General features: G+C 41.6%; 1 non-coding gene across 1 annotated transcript; it reads left to right on the forward strand.

Annotated features, from left to right (window-relative positions):
- Nucleotides 1–9,425: 9,425 nt before the first annotated feature.
- trnaf-gaa (transfer RNA phenylalanine (anticodon GAA)) lies at nucleotides 9,426–9,499 on the forward strand. The gene has a single exon. It is a non-coding gene; the product is annotated as a tRNA-Phe (tRNA).
- The last annotated feature ends 5,403 nt before the right edge of the window (nucleotides 9,500–14,902 follow it).

Consider the following 14,902-nt stretch of genomic DNA (forward strand, 5'->3'; position numbering starts at 1 on the left):
AGTAAAATCATCTTAATAATCTGTAATAAGAATAATAAAATAATAATCTTATTTTTATCTTATTAGTTTTAATCATTTTATGTTTATTGTATTATTTTATCTTATTTTTAAGCCTTTAGTAAATTAAATTAGACATTATTTTAATCAAAATAGATTTTAAATCATAATTTTTACTCACATGTGAAAGACAGTGTGAAGGTGTTTGTAACAGCATCGGTTTAGTGTCATTCAGTTAGTCATTTATTGACGCTTCCCCGCGCTGAATAACGCCGCTTATTAACGTTAGTGTGGTCTGTAATGTTTCAGGTGATTAAACAGGTTGGTGGTGTTACCGCTAGTGTAGAAACCGTGACTAAACATTGCTTGTAATGCAGCGTAATCTAGTTTAAAACCGAAAAATAGACGATACTTGGGAACGCCTTCTCCTCGTTACACTTCTCTCATTTCCATGAAAATAGATTTAGCTGAACTGTAGTAAAGTAGGATTAAGATGGTGTGGAATCGTGATGGCCGCTTGTTAAGGAGTAATCGTGGCAGCTCTAGTTCCTAGTTAGGTGTGTGTTCAGGTCGGTGGATTCAGCGGGGTGAGAGGGTGCAGTAGACTGGGCGGGACTGGGTAGGCCGGGAGGTGGTCATGTTTAGGTAGGTGGAGGGGCAGGGAACGAGTGTGCGTGACAGGCGGGGCCCACCGGAGGGCAGGCACGCTTGATCGGGTCTGGAGAGGGTGGGCGGTGGTGTCGTGACAGTGGCCAGGAGGCGGGCGATGGAGTGGGCTGTGTTTCGGAGCCGGTGGGGTAGGGCAGGGCTGGGCGTGTTACAGGCTGACGGGTGGGCGGGAGGGGAAGCCTATTGGGGTAGCTGCGTGGGCTGGGCTGACTGGGGCAGGTGGGTGTATGAGGCCTGGTGGTGCAGGTGGGTGTGGCAGAATGTGGTGGTCAGTATGCAGTTAGGTGGGTAAGAAGGAAGGTAGGTAGTTTTGATGAACCTCCTTTCAACCACGAAAGGCACCAAATTGTTTAAAAAGAAACAGATTCTTTTGCACAGTCCATTCTGTGACGAGTGGTCAATCCCACCATGGGTCAGACACCCAGGACTAAAGTGGGACAACCTTTAACCTTTAAGGACTTGCCAGTTTTGTTTAAGTTAATGTTTTTTCATTCATTTTTATTATTATTACTACAACAGTGGAACCTCGGCATACAAATTTAATTCAGAAATAATGTAAATGTAGATAATCCGCTCCAGCCTCCCAAAATCTACAACTTAGCCGTAAGGCTCGGTTCGCTCGTGATGTTGAAAATGCTTCATATGCCGATGCTAATTTCTTCCAAAATTTCAATTTAAGGAGAAAATTTGAAGACGGATTTTTATGTCGAGGTTCCACTGTATTATTATTATTATTATTATTATTATTATTTTATAATCATTTGTTTTTTAAACATAATATCTGCTGTATGGCCATCCATAATGACTATGGAGCCTTGCTCCTGTTCTTTTTGTGTTTTTTTATTCTAAGATGTAAATGTTATATTAAATCACGGTCACGTATACCTTGGCTAGGTATTGTTCTAAGTGTCCCAAATGTCCCAAATGGTCGGGCGATACTAAATGGTAATCACGGTCACGTGATACCCTTTGTTCAGGGACTGTTCTTGATGTCTTGCTGCCGCCTCCCAGACTAATAATTGATTGGATTAAGTGTTCTAAATGTTTGGTTCTTAAAAAGAAACATTATGATAAGTTTGCCTAGTGGAATGGAGCCATAACCAGTGTGCATGAGGTGAAGTTTCGATGACGGGTAAGATTCTCTGAGGGCCGAAGGAGGATAACCCACTGCAGGGCTTCACCGCCACTGGGCACCTGCCCGAAATGGGAGGTGTAATCTGTGTAAAGGAAGTGTTGTGATGCTTCAGGGCCAAAAGCATCAAAGGGGGACTGTAAGAAACTACAGACTGCCTCAACCCAGATTCCACTCCACAGTACACATCTGAAAGAGCTCATTCCCAAAAAGGCTTACATATCATATAGAAATATCTTTGATTCAAATCAGTTTATCTATTTGGTATCTTTACATTATCTTAAAGCAGCGTTACTAAACATTTAGAACACTTAATCCAATCAATTATTAGTCTGGGAGCGGCAGCAAGATATCAAGAACAGTCCCTGAACAAAGGGTATACGTGACTGTGATTACCATTTAGTATCACCCGACCATTTGGGGACATTTGGGGACACTTAGAACAATACCTAGCCAAGGTATACGTGACCTTGATGACCATATAAGGACATCCGGCCAGACGACAGTATCATCCAGCCATTTGGGGAATACTCAGTTCTTACACTAATTTACATTTAAAGTGAAACTCATTTAAATTACACACGGAAACACTGTATAAAAGGTTATAGCAGGATTTGTCCTATGCTCTTTTGACTCCGATGAACCCAAAGTACCTTATGTATTTTGTCACTGCGACGCTGCAATAAAATTCTACGTTAAGATCTTCAATGCCCTCATCATTTTATTTTTCTTACTCCACTTAGGGGTGTACTCACTTTTGTTGCCAGCAGTTTAGACATTAATGGCTGTGTGTTGAGTTATTTTGAGGGGACAGCAAATTTACACTGTTATACAGGCTGTACACTCACTACTTTACACTGTAGCAGAGTGGCATAACTCCAGTGTTGTCACATGACTCTAGAGCAGTGGAGACATCGCTTCTCTGGAGTGACGAATCGCGCTTCTCCATCTGGCAATCTGATGGACGAGTCTGGGTTTGGCGGTTGCCAGGAGAACGATACTTGTCTGACTGCATTATGCCAAGTGTAAAGTTTGGTGGAGGGGGATTATGGTGTGGGGTTGTTTTTCAGGAGCTGGGCTTGGCCCCTTAGTTCCAGTGAAAGGAACTCTGAATGCTTCAGCATACCAAGACATTTTGGACAATTCCATGCTCCCAACTTTGTGGGAACAGTTTGGAGCTGGCCCCTTCCTCTTCCAACATGACTGTGCACCAGTGCACAAAGCAAGGTCCATAAAGACATGGATGACAGAGTCTGGTGTGGATGAACTTGACTGGCCTGCACAGAGTCCTGACTCTCAACCCGATAGAACACCTTTGGGATGAATTAGAGCAGAGACTGAGAGCCAGGCCTTCTTGTCCAACATCAGTGTGTGACCTCACAAATGCGCTTCTGGAAGAATGGTCAAAAATTCCCATGAACACACTCCTAAACCTTGTGGACAGCCTTCCCAGAAGAGCTGAAGCTGTTATAGCTGCAAAGGGTGGACCGACGTCATATTGAACCCTATGGATTAGGAATGGGATGTCACTTAAGTTCTAAGCACTATGCGAGTCAAGGTAGGTGAGCGAATACTTTTGGCAGTATAGTGTATCTACTGGTTTCCTGTCAGGGTTGTGGACTGTTTTCTGGCCACTAGAGACCCCCACTGCCTTTTTGTTGGTTTCCAGTCTCTGTCATTATGTCTAATAGGTGTCACTTGTGCTTTGTTTAGGTTTGAGTATTTAAGTCACGTGCTTGATTCACAAGTAAGGGATGAATAATTATTTCAAATAATGGCTCTATAATTTATCGCTTGTTATAATACTACTTCAAAACAGATCAAATAAATAAATAAATAATACAATGCAGATATTATATTTCTCTGATCCACCAGTGTGTCTCCACATCCTTATTTGACAAGAAAAAAGGCCATTATATATTTACACCACACTGTCTGGGAGCCAAAGTCAAAACATTGCATGCAAAGGACTGGCTTACATGGAAATCTGGTGACCAGTTAGAAGGGAAGATGCTTCCCTTCATAATCTTCATGAATGTGTCCTTTGAGTGGTACAAATCATGGACTGTCTGCGTTCATATTCTATTCAGTTCAATTCAATTAAATTTTTTTTTGTATAGCACTTTTAACAATGAACATTGTCTCAAAGCAGATTTACAGAACATAAGAAACAAAAAACATAGTGTAAAAAGTCCTAGATGTTAGACAAAATCATCCCTAGTGAGTAAGCCTGTGGAGACATGTGGCAAGGAAAAACTCCCTTAGATGGTATGAGGAAGAAACCTTGGGAGGAACCAGACTCTAAAGGGAACCTATCTTCATTTGGGTGACACCGAGACTCTGATTATAAATTATTCTAAAGACAGAAGAGTGTGATATGAACAATGTCCTTTCTGCAGTTATGTACAGTCTACAGTGTGATGTAGAATGTTAGTGTGTATTAATTAGGAGGTTGTTGTCGTCCTCAAAGTCCACATAGGGCTGGCAGCATTGCTTTGATATACCCAAATCCTCACGAAGCAGAATCCAGCTGAGGTTCAGGATCCTCGCAGGGTTGGCCTCTGTCTACTGGAGCTGGCACAATCTCCAGATGCCTCGGGATGGGTAAAAAAGGAACAAGAGGAAAGGAATTAGCATTCGTAATATTAGCAGGACTAGATGATAATGTGCATTTGATCAGATGTACTGGAGTACAAGGTTATTGGGTGTGTTATGTGTATGCCAGGCTAAAGAGATATGTCTTTAATCTACTTTTAAATTGGGAGAATGTGTCTGAGCCCCAAACACTGTCAGGAAGACTACTCCAAAATTTGGGAGCTGAATACGAAAATGCTCTACCTTCTTTGTAGATTTTAATATTCTGGGAACTACCAGAAGTCCAGAGTTTTGTGATCTTGAAGAGCGTGGTGGATTGTAGCATGTCAGAAGACTGGTTAGATACGTGGGAGCTAAACCATTTAGAGCCTTGTATGTAAGTAGTGCTAGTTTGTAATCAATTCTAGACTTAACAGGTAGCCAGTGCAGGGATAATAATATTGGGGTTTTATGATCATATTTTCTTGATCTGGTAAGAACTCTGGCAGCTGCATTCTTCAAACTTGTTTATTGAAGATGCAGGACAACCACCTAGTAATGCATTACAATAGTCCAGTCTGGAGGTCATGAATGCATGAACTAGCTTTTCTGCATCAGATACAGATAAAATGTTCCTAAGCTTGACAATATTTCTAAGGTGGAAGGCTGTTTTAGTAATAGTGGAAATATGATTTCAAAGGACAAGTTGCTGTCTAATATTACGCCCAGGTCTCTCACTGCTGAGCTAGCCATAACAGTACATCCTTCTAAATGCAAGCTAAATTCTATGGAAGGTAAGGTGAGTTGTTTTATTATGGTTTGACATAATAGGCTTGCTTAGTCATATCCATGGTCTCTGCTATTTGTGTCCCTAAATTAGTGTTAGAGTGAATGAGTACAAAGGTTACTGTGAAGACAGAAGAGAGAAAGGAGAAATGTGAAAAGAACTCCGCACAAATCTCATGCTTACTCTCCCCATCTGGGAAGCATCCGATCTTGAATGGGAAAACATGTATTGTGGAGCTGCATCTGTAATATGTATATAAAATGGGACATTGATATATTGTAGAAAGTATTCAAACTGCTCGCTTCCTTGTTTTTTAATAGGTTACACCCTTATTCTGAAATTAAATAAATTCTCCAAAAACACCATAACAAAAGTATAGTTTTTCACATACTGTATGAGTGTAACTTATAAGTATATGTTTTGTAACTGTTTCACATTTCTCTTCATTCCTCCTCCCAGTCCCTGCTATGTACAAACATCCCACTGTGTTATTAGGGGTTACAACCGCCAGATGATGAGCAGTGCCTTGTTTCCTCCAGAGGTATGAATATCAGTACCTATAAATGTCATCTACACCTCTATTAGTTCATTAGTAGCTGCTGAGAATATGCTCCTTGTAAGGTTGTGACTGAAATGTTGTGCGGTCTGTGTCTTATTATTTTGCATGTTTATATTTGCAGCCTGGCTAGCTAAGCATTTAACTCACTGGTTCGTGTGAGTTTTCCTTCACATCAGGACAATTGTATATAAAGAGTTCCCAGTATCTTAAACTCTAAAGGTGAATAGAGTGTTGTTGTTGTTGCTTGTAGATTGAACTAAATGTAAAAGAAGACATGATAGAAGACTGGTGATAAACCAAGCTAAACATGTGGTGTTAAAAATATAGCTTAGGTACATGTGATTTCCACTGATCTCACTGATTTTCTCTGATCTGCTGAGACACAGATCTGAGTATTTTCATCATCTTTGAAGGTCCCTGTGACTTAAATACACAAACCTAAACAAAGCACAGGGGACACCTATTAGACATAATGACAGAGACTGGAAACCAACAAAAGGCAGTGGGGTCTCTAGTGGCCAGAAAACAGTCCACAACCCTGACAGGAAACCAGTAGATATCAGTTTATATTCCTTTTTCATCATAAATGGACATAATAAAGCGTCCAAAAGTCATAATGGACAAATCAATGTGTATAAATTACACCACAATATGGATTTTAATTAAAACGCCAAGAGAAACATTATTACAGACTTTTGCATAACAGCTGGATAGACTTTTATTTGATAATTATGTGCAGTATTGACATTAAAATTTATACTTGATTTGGATTGGTCAGAAGGTGTTCAGCATGGTCCTGATAGCAGTTCAGGATTCAAATCAAATTTCTCTTTAAGAATGTCTTCTTTCTGATTATTGTTTCTCTAAAAACAGTTAAATCAAAGTATTTGGCAAACTCCAATCATTTAACCCTCCTGTTATCTTCAGGTCAATTTGACCCGCTGTAAAAAGTACTCAAAAATGAGGTATAATTTTATATAAATGAGATTTATAATACCAAATATTTAAAAAAAGTGCAAAATATATGTTAATGTGTTGGAAACAACCTTTATCTGAAGGTACTTCAAGAATTTGATCTAGATGGGATTTTTGTGGAAGATTCAAAAGTTGGGAAATGAGTTTTTAACAAAGTTTTGGAACTGAAAATACACTATATTGCCAAAAGTATTTGCTCACCCATCCAAATAATCAGAATCAGGTGTTCCAATCATTTCCATGGCCACAGGTGTATAAAATCAAGCACCTACGCATGCAGACTGTTTTTACAAACATTTGTGAAAGAATGGGTCGCTCTCAGGAGCTCAGTGAATTCCAGCGTGGAACTGTGATAGGATGCCACCTGTGCAACAAATCCAGTCGTGAAATTTCCTCGCTCCTAAATATTCCACAGTCCACTGTCAGCTGTATTATAAGAACGTGGAAGTGTTTGGGAACGACAGCACCTCAGCCACGAAGTGGTAGGCCACGAAACTGACGGAGCGGGGTCAGTGGATGCTGAGGCGCATAGTGCGTAAGAGGTCGCCAACTTTCTGCAGAGTCAATCGCTACAGACCTCCAAACTTCATGTGGCCTTCAGATTAGCTCAAGAACAGTAGCAGAGAGCTTCATGGAATGGGTTTCATGGTCGAGCCGCTGCATCCAAGCCATACATCACCAAGTGCAATGCAAAGCGCCGGATGCAGTGGTGTAAAGCACGCCGCCACTGGACTCTAGAGCAGTGGAGACACGTTCTCTGGAGTGACGAATCGCGCTTTCTCCATCTGGCAATCTGATGGACAAGTCTGGGTTTGGCAGTTGTCAGGAGAACGGTACTTGTCTGTCTGCATTGTGCCAAGTGTAAAGTTTGGTGGAGGGGGATTATGGTGTGGGGTTGTTTTTCAGGAGCTGGGCTTGGCCCTTAGTTCCAGTGAAAGGAACTCTGAATGCTTCAGCATACCAAGACATTTTGGACAATTCCATGCTCCCAACTTTGTGGGAACAGTTTGGAGCTGGCCCCTTCCTCTTCCAACATGACTGTGCACCAGTGCACAAAGCAAGGTCCATAAAGACATGGATGACAGAGTCTGGTGTGGATGAACTTGACTGGCCTGCACAGAGTCCTGACCTCAACCCGATAGAACACCTTTGGGATGAATTAGAGCGGAGACTGAGAGCCAGGCCTTCTCGCATAACATCAGTGTGTGACCTCACAAATGCGCTTTCTGGAAGAATGGTCAACAATTCCCATAAACACACTCCTAAACCTTGTGGACAGCCTTCCCAGAAGAGTTGAAGCTGTTATAGCTGCAAAGGGTGGACCGACGTCATATTGAAACCTATGGATTAGGAATGGGATGTCACTTAAGTTCATATGTGAGTCAAGGCAGGTGAGCGAATACTTTTGGCAATATAGCGATCTAAAAACATGAACGGAAGGGGGAATTTTTGTGTTAGAAAAGCTAGGAAAATAATATCAATGTAGATATCATTGACAATTGTACAAATAATTGCCGGACAATGGAATTACTGTTAGGAAAACGTGAGATGGCAGTAAGAGGACCACACAGTAGTGCAGCTGGTCAGGATGGTGAGACTGGGGAGCAAGAACCCTCTTCAGTACTGACTCAATCTGGGACCCAATCACAGAGTCTGAAATGACTCTGAAACCAGAACAGTGTAGATTGTATATTTGTCACCCAGTTGTAAAATAAGAAATTTTGAAGGGCAGTTTGGTTTTTAAAGTATTTCTCTGGGGATTCTGGCTGGTCATTTGTTCCAAATAAAAGATGAGATGTGTTGGTTTGAAGTCTTAGATAGAAAGTTTTAGATATAAAAATTGGAACACACTGAAATAAATACAGAAATCTAGGCAAAATGTTCATCTTTACTGAGTTTAAACAACCAGCCAGAGAAATGGGGAGAGCTGACCAGCGAGCAAAATCATTCTGAGATTTTGTGAACTGTACCAGCTCTCCCAATTGTTCAGTATGAATGGCAATTGCTAAGGGTTCAATTACCAATGCAAAAGCAAAGGTGAAAGCTGGGGGCAGTACGGTGGCCTAGTGGTTAGCACTGTTACCTCACAACAAGAAGATCCTGGATTCACATCCTGGGTTTAAACAGGCAGGGGTCATTCTGTGTGGAGTTTGCATGTTCTCCCTGTGCTAGTGTGGGTTTACTCTGGTTTCCTCCCTACTCTTGGTATTACTTCTGTGTTTTCTTTTGTTTGTGGAGATGTTTGTGTCTTCTGTCTAGGAAGAAGCCTAATTGGTTCCCCAGTCTACTTGGTGCCACGCCCTGCCTGGTCAGCTGACTCCATGCAACCTATAAGAAGACTCCTTCATCACTTCCTGCCTTCAGCCTTGTGCTCACTTGCTTCACCCTTTTGCTCACTTGAAAGCCCTTTACCCCTTAACTGTTCAGCTGTGTAAATGTGAGTTGTTCTGGATAAAAGTATCTGATAAATCTTGTAAATGTAAATGCTACTGTTTGTTTGCAGTCAAATAAATCTGTAGATGCCCTAGTTAACACGATACTTATGTAGCAGTTCCAATCAGTACAATGAAGTACATCTTGCTTTCTGCTGGACAGGACCTTCTGTCTATGCCCTTAAGGAAAAAGCTCTACCGCTTTCTGAAGAAGTTTGCCTCGCCGGTCTGGACGTGGTGCGCAGTCGCGCCGACAAAATACCTGATCACTCACATATACAGGAGAGGCCTGGTAGAGGTGCCGAAATAGCTCAGTTGGGAGAGCGTTAGACTGAAGATCTAAAGGTCCCTGGTTCAATCCCGGTTTCGCAGCTGGAGGCAGTGTAGTCAACCTGCGCAGTTCTGCAACTTATGCCTCAGACTTGAAAACAGCAAAACGTGGAAATGGTGCAGGATAAAGGTCTGAAAGCCCCCTGGTCTGAGACGAGAGCAAAAAAACTAGGATGCTACAGAACTCTTAGGTTCTCGTTGAATGCTTAGCCTGCACCCTTCAGTTTACGTGACCGCATGCCTCAATACCTGCCTACAAATCATTGAAAGGTAGCCTCCTAGCCTGCATGCCATTAGAAAACCCCTGCTTTTGACAAGGCTCCTTGGAAGTGCTGCCACCTGACGAGGTGGCCGAGAGGTTAAGGCGATGGACTGCTAATCCTTTGTGCTCTGCATGCATGGGTTCCAGTCCCACCCTTGTCGTGCGTGTGCTTCCTCTTTACCGCTATGCGCCACACAGCAGCAACTGAATGCTCCCCCAGACAGTCGTGCAGCGTGAAAACAACAGTGATCCGACTACTTTGAAAATCGTGCAGTGTGAACTCGGCATAAGTGTTCCATAACCTTGGGCTGCATTCCCATGCTGGTTGGACACACATGCTGTAAGTTCATATGAACAAGCCACCTCAACAGGAGGTGGAGGATATGGACAGCCAATCCACATTTCAACTCTTTGGAGGCGTGGGTTCAAATCCCACCGCTGCCAGGGTGGCCTTTTGTTCTAAATATTCTCCTAGTGCATGTTCCCGCCAGTGCTTAATTAGTAAATGAATAATTTCCGAACAAAACTAGCAGTCTCTCGCCGCTATGACAAAACGGTGGTAGCGCAATTATAAAGATTATAAAGATTCGTTGCTGAATGGTCTCATGTATTATATTATTCTGTTCCATATCCATGCCAATCATGAATTTAAAAATAAATTCTCTCTCTCTCTCTCTCTCTCTCTCTCTCTATATATATATATATATATATATATGTATATATATATAATGAGTAAAACCATCATGGCTTCTCTATTGTTAGCAAAACATCTTGAGGCACCTCATCCTCTGCAACACACCATTCTCATACACCGCAAATCCATTTAAGGGCAGTTGTGGTAAAGAGAACTTTAAATATCTCTTATGAATTTAATATTAATTTCAAATTTCCTAAATGTTGATATTTTGCTTTATGATTTGTTTCATTGTAGACAATCAGCAAGTGTGAAAAAAGCTTTAGCAAAGGTTAGTGACAAAGTTCAGGGAAAAATTCTACAGAAACCCAGAACTGCTGGAGGAGTACAGAAGAGGGAGGTTAGGAGAGAGAGAGAAAGGTTAGGTTTGGAGATGTTACAGCAGGTGTAATTAGCAATAAACACCCTACAGTGTTAGGAAATGTACATGAGAGTACACACACACACACACACACACACACACACAACCCTTTAGCCACTACTATAACAGGACTTTGGTGCTGGACTGAGTGGACTGTTCATACTGGGGAAATTCCCGCCACACTAAGGCATGGAGGTCGTGGTGATTCTTAAAGTGACAGCAGCCTAATAAATTTGCTGCACAATTTTGTTATAATTTAGTAATTTAATTACATAATAAATAAACAGTTATTTGTTCTTCTGTTAGTAATTTGTTTGTTTTTTTATTTTCTTTTTTACTTTACTTTTCAATTCATTTCAAAGACTAAAATTAAGCTCTACCCCACCCCACAACTTCAGGCCCAGTATAGAACACACACACACACACACTCACACACACACACACACACACACACACACACACACACACACACACACACACAGAGTAAGCATCAATTCTATACTATATGATGATGTATACATAAAATGTTTTTCCCCATGTTATGAGACTAATTTAATGTAATGCTTTCTTTCCGCTTCCAGGAATCAAAACGAAACAAACTGGAAAAATAAAGAAAACTGAAGAGCTGACTAAGAAGCAACATGAAAAGAAAAAAGACAGTGGTCAGTTATTTTTAGTGCCATGGTAAAATGCTTCATGTTTTTTAGGTAAACGTTGAAATGTTGTCCTGTTTATTCCTGTTTTAATGTTTTTCTTATACAAGGTATAAGAAAAAGTATACAAGGCTCAGTATAAATCTCAGACTAGTATACTTATTATCATTACCCAAATAATTAACCTCATTACTGAAACCTATATATCATTACTGAAACTCATGATTATTAGATGTTAATTTAATTAATAGAGATATAGTACTTTGATTTTAAATGCATGTGCAGAATCTTAAAATGATGTTCTCTCAGGTTTGTCATGTCATTTTGAAAATGTCAGGTTTCTTCAAAATATAAAGAAAAAATGTTTGTAAATTGTGGACGGTGTTATGGTAATGAGAGAAATCAGTTAAAATTTAAAAACTGTTAAATTAAAAATAAATATTATTTCAGAACTTGAAGTAACTGTGCATGACTATTAATAATCCATTTTTAAAACTGTGAAAATGTATTTGCTTTTCTATCAGTGTTAATGTTTTCACAGTGTTGCAGTAATGAGATTTTTTAGGACTTTTGGAAATTATGTTCAAAAAGGTGTTAAATGGTAAGTAAAAGTTTTTAAATTAATGTTCACAAACACTCCAGACTTTGTTGCTAATGTTAATTTAAGCATTTTTAAAATTTTCATGTTTGAAATTTTTAAAACCAAGATTTCGTGAGAATCACCCAGATATGTGTGTAAATGTTTGTAGAGGAAGTGCTGGAGTATGCTGTAAAAACATCGATTTTAAAGTACTATACGCTGTCGCCTGCACTCTGCATGCTAATCTTTGTTTTAAAATTGTTCTTCTGATGTCTGAAGGTCCAGAGAGTGCTGAGGGTAAACCCATGGGCTTGGAATCGAAGTACAAGTGGGTTTTTAGAACAGAATGCACTCTTTATATGAGGTGTCTGCTAAGACCTATATTTTGTAAAGGTGTATGATGTATTCTGTGTGTGTGTGTGTGTGTGTGTATGATGTATTCTGTGTGTGTGTGTTTTAGGCACCTGTTGGAGCTGTTAAGGAGGACAGCGGTTCACGAGTGAGAGTAACTCTTGCATATCATCGGTCCATGTGGATCTGTTAAAACCATGGTACGAAGATGTCTGTGTGCTACTTCTGTTAGGTTAGGATACACACATGTACTTTACACTAAGCTGTTGTGTGTGTGTGTGTGTGTGTGTGTGTGTAGCTGCTACGTTGTGCTCTGAGAGAGCTGCTGGACTTGCAGGAGGTGAAGATGAATGTCCTGCAGGTTCACCTGAGCAGTGAGTGTTGTGTAAAAGAGCGTGTGTTTAAAAGAGGCTGCTGGTTTAAGTCACGGTTCGCTCATGGTCAGCGTGTCTCGTGCAGGTCTGCTGCAGATGGACGCACCGGATCGCTTCTGAGAGAGATCACACGCCAGCTTCAACTGGAGAACGCCGTAGGAGACAAAGTGTTGGTGAGCGTGTTCCAGTATTCCTGGAATTCTCGAGTCGTATACAGCTGGGACGTTACAGGAGCGGCAACATCACATGATTCAAAAGAAGTGAATGTGAGAGAAACTTGGGAGTGATATTACTGTAACTGATAACCCAGTCTGTCTGTCTGTCAGCCTGCCTGCCTACCTACCTGTCTGTCTGTCTTCTTGCCTGCCTGTCTGTCTGTGCACCTGTCTGTCTGTCTGTCTGTCTGTCTGCCTACCTACCTACCTACCTGTCTTTCTTCCTGTCTGTCTTCCTGCCTGCCTACCTGTTTGTCTGTCTGTCTTCCTGTCTGCCTGTCTGTGCACCTGCCTGTCTGTCTTTCTGTCTGTCTTCCTGCCTGCCTTCTTGTCTGTCTGCCTGTCTGCCTACCTGTCTTTCTGTCTGTCTGCCCACCTGTCTGTCTATCTTCCTGCCTGTCTGTCTGTCTGTCTGTCTGCCATTACCTGTTTGCCTGTCTTCCTGCGTCTCTTCCTTCCTTTCTTTCTTCCTGCCTGTCTCCCTTCTTGCCTGCCTGTCTTCCTGCCTGCCTACCTGCCTGTCTGTCTTCTTCCCTGCCTGCCTGTCTGTGCACCTGTCTGTCTGCCTGCCTACCTACCTACCTACCTGTTTGTCTGTCTGCCTGCCTACCTACCTACCTGTTTGTCTGTCTTCTTGCCTGCCTGCCTGTCTGTGCACCTGTCTGTCTGCCTGCCTGCCTGCCTACCTGTCTGTCTGTCTGTCTGTCTGTCTTCCTTCTTGGCTGTCTTCCTTTCTGTCTGTCTTCCTGCCTGCCTACCTGTTTGTCTGTCTGTCTTCCTGTCTGCCTGCCTGTCTGTCTGCCCACCTGTCTGTCTATCTTCCCTCCTGTCTGCCTTCTTGCCTGCCTGTCTTCCTGTTTGCCTACCTGTCTGTCTGTCTGTCTTCCTACCTGTCTGCCTGTGTGTCTGACTACCTGGCTGTCTGTATGCCTACCTATCTGTCTGTTTCTCTGTTTGTCTGCCTGCCTACCTCTCTGCCTACCTCTCTGCCTACCTGCCTGCCTATCTGACTGCCCGCCTATCTGCCTGTCTACCTGTCTGTCTTCCTCCCTGTCTGTCTGTCTGCAGGTGATAAAAGCAGCAGTCAGCCAGTGTTCTTCATCCTGGAAGAGTTTGATCTGTTTGCTCATCATAAGAACCAGACGCTGCTGTACAACCTGCTGGATGTTTCTCAGTCTGCTCAGGCTCCTGTAGCTGTGGTGGGACTCACCTGCAGACTAGTATGTACACACACACACACACACACACACACACACACACACACACACACACTTAATATACCTGTCACCAAAAACGCCGCATGTTTATAAAATCTCTGTATTTTTTCCTGTTTGTTTATTCCAGGACGTTCTTGAGCTCTTGGAAAAGTGTGAGAAGTCTCGTTTTTCCCACAGACAGAGTCACCTGTTGAGTTCTCTGACTTTCCGTCAGTATCGAGACGCCTTTCGTCCGAGCTCACGCTGCAGGATGACTTCCCGACAGCAAGTTCTCTCAGGAGTGGAACCTCTGCGCCTCGGTACGACACAACCGCATCACGAACCTGAACTGAAGTGTTACACTGCTCACATGTGAACATACACACTGCTGGAGGAAGGTCGCGTGTTTTCCTCGATTGTACATAGCACGTGTTCTCTCTCCTCGTCTTCCTCACCACTGATGATGATGATGATGATGAGGGAGTAATTATAATGATCCAATTCTAACCATGACAACCATGATTTGACCAAGCATGACCAATTAGAGTAAAATAAAAATATCTAAAGGCTTAATATATATATATATATATATATATATATATATATATATATATATATATATATATATATATACAGGTGCAAAGTTGATTTATTTCAGTAATTCAATTCAACAAGTGAAACTGCTGTATTATATAGAGCCATTACACACAGACTGATATATCTCAAGTGTTTATTTCTTTTAATTTGGACGATTATGGCTT

This window comes from Hemibagrus wyckioides, unplaced genomic scaffold (assembly GCF_019097595.1).
Source record: "Hemibagrus wyckioides isolate EC202008001 unplaced genomic scaffold, SWU_Hwy_1.0 Contig32, whole genome shotgun sequence".
In the NCBI taxonomy this organism is placed as follows: domain Eukaryota; kingdom Metazoa; phylum Chordata; class Actinopteri; order Siluriformes; family Bagridae; genus Hemibagrus; species Hemibagrus wyckioides.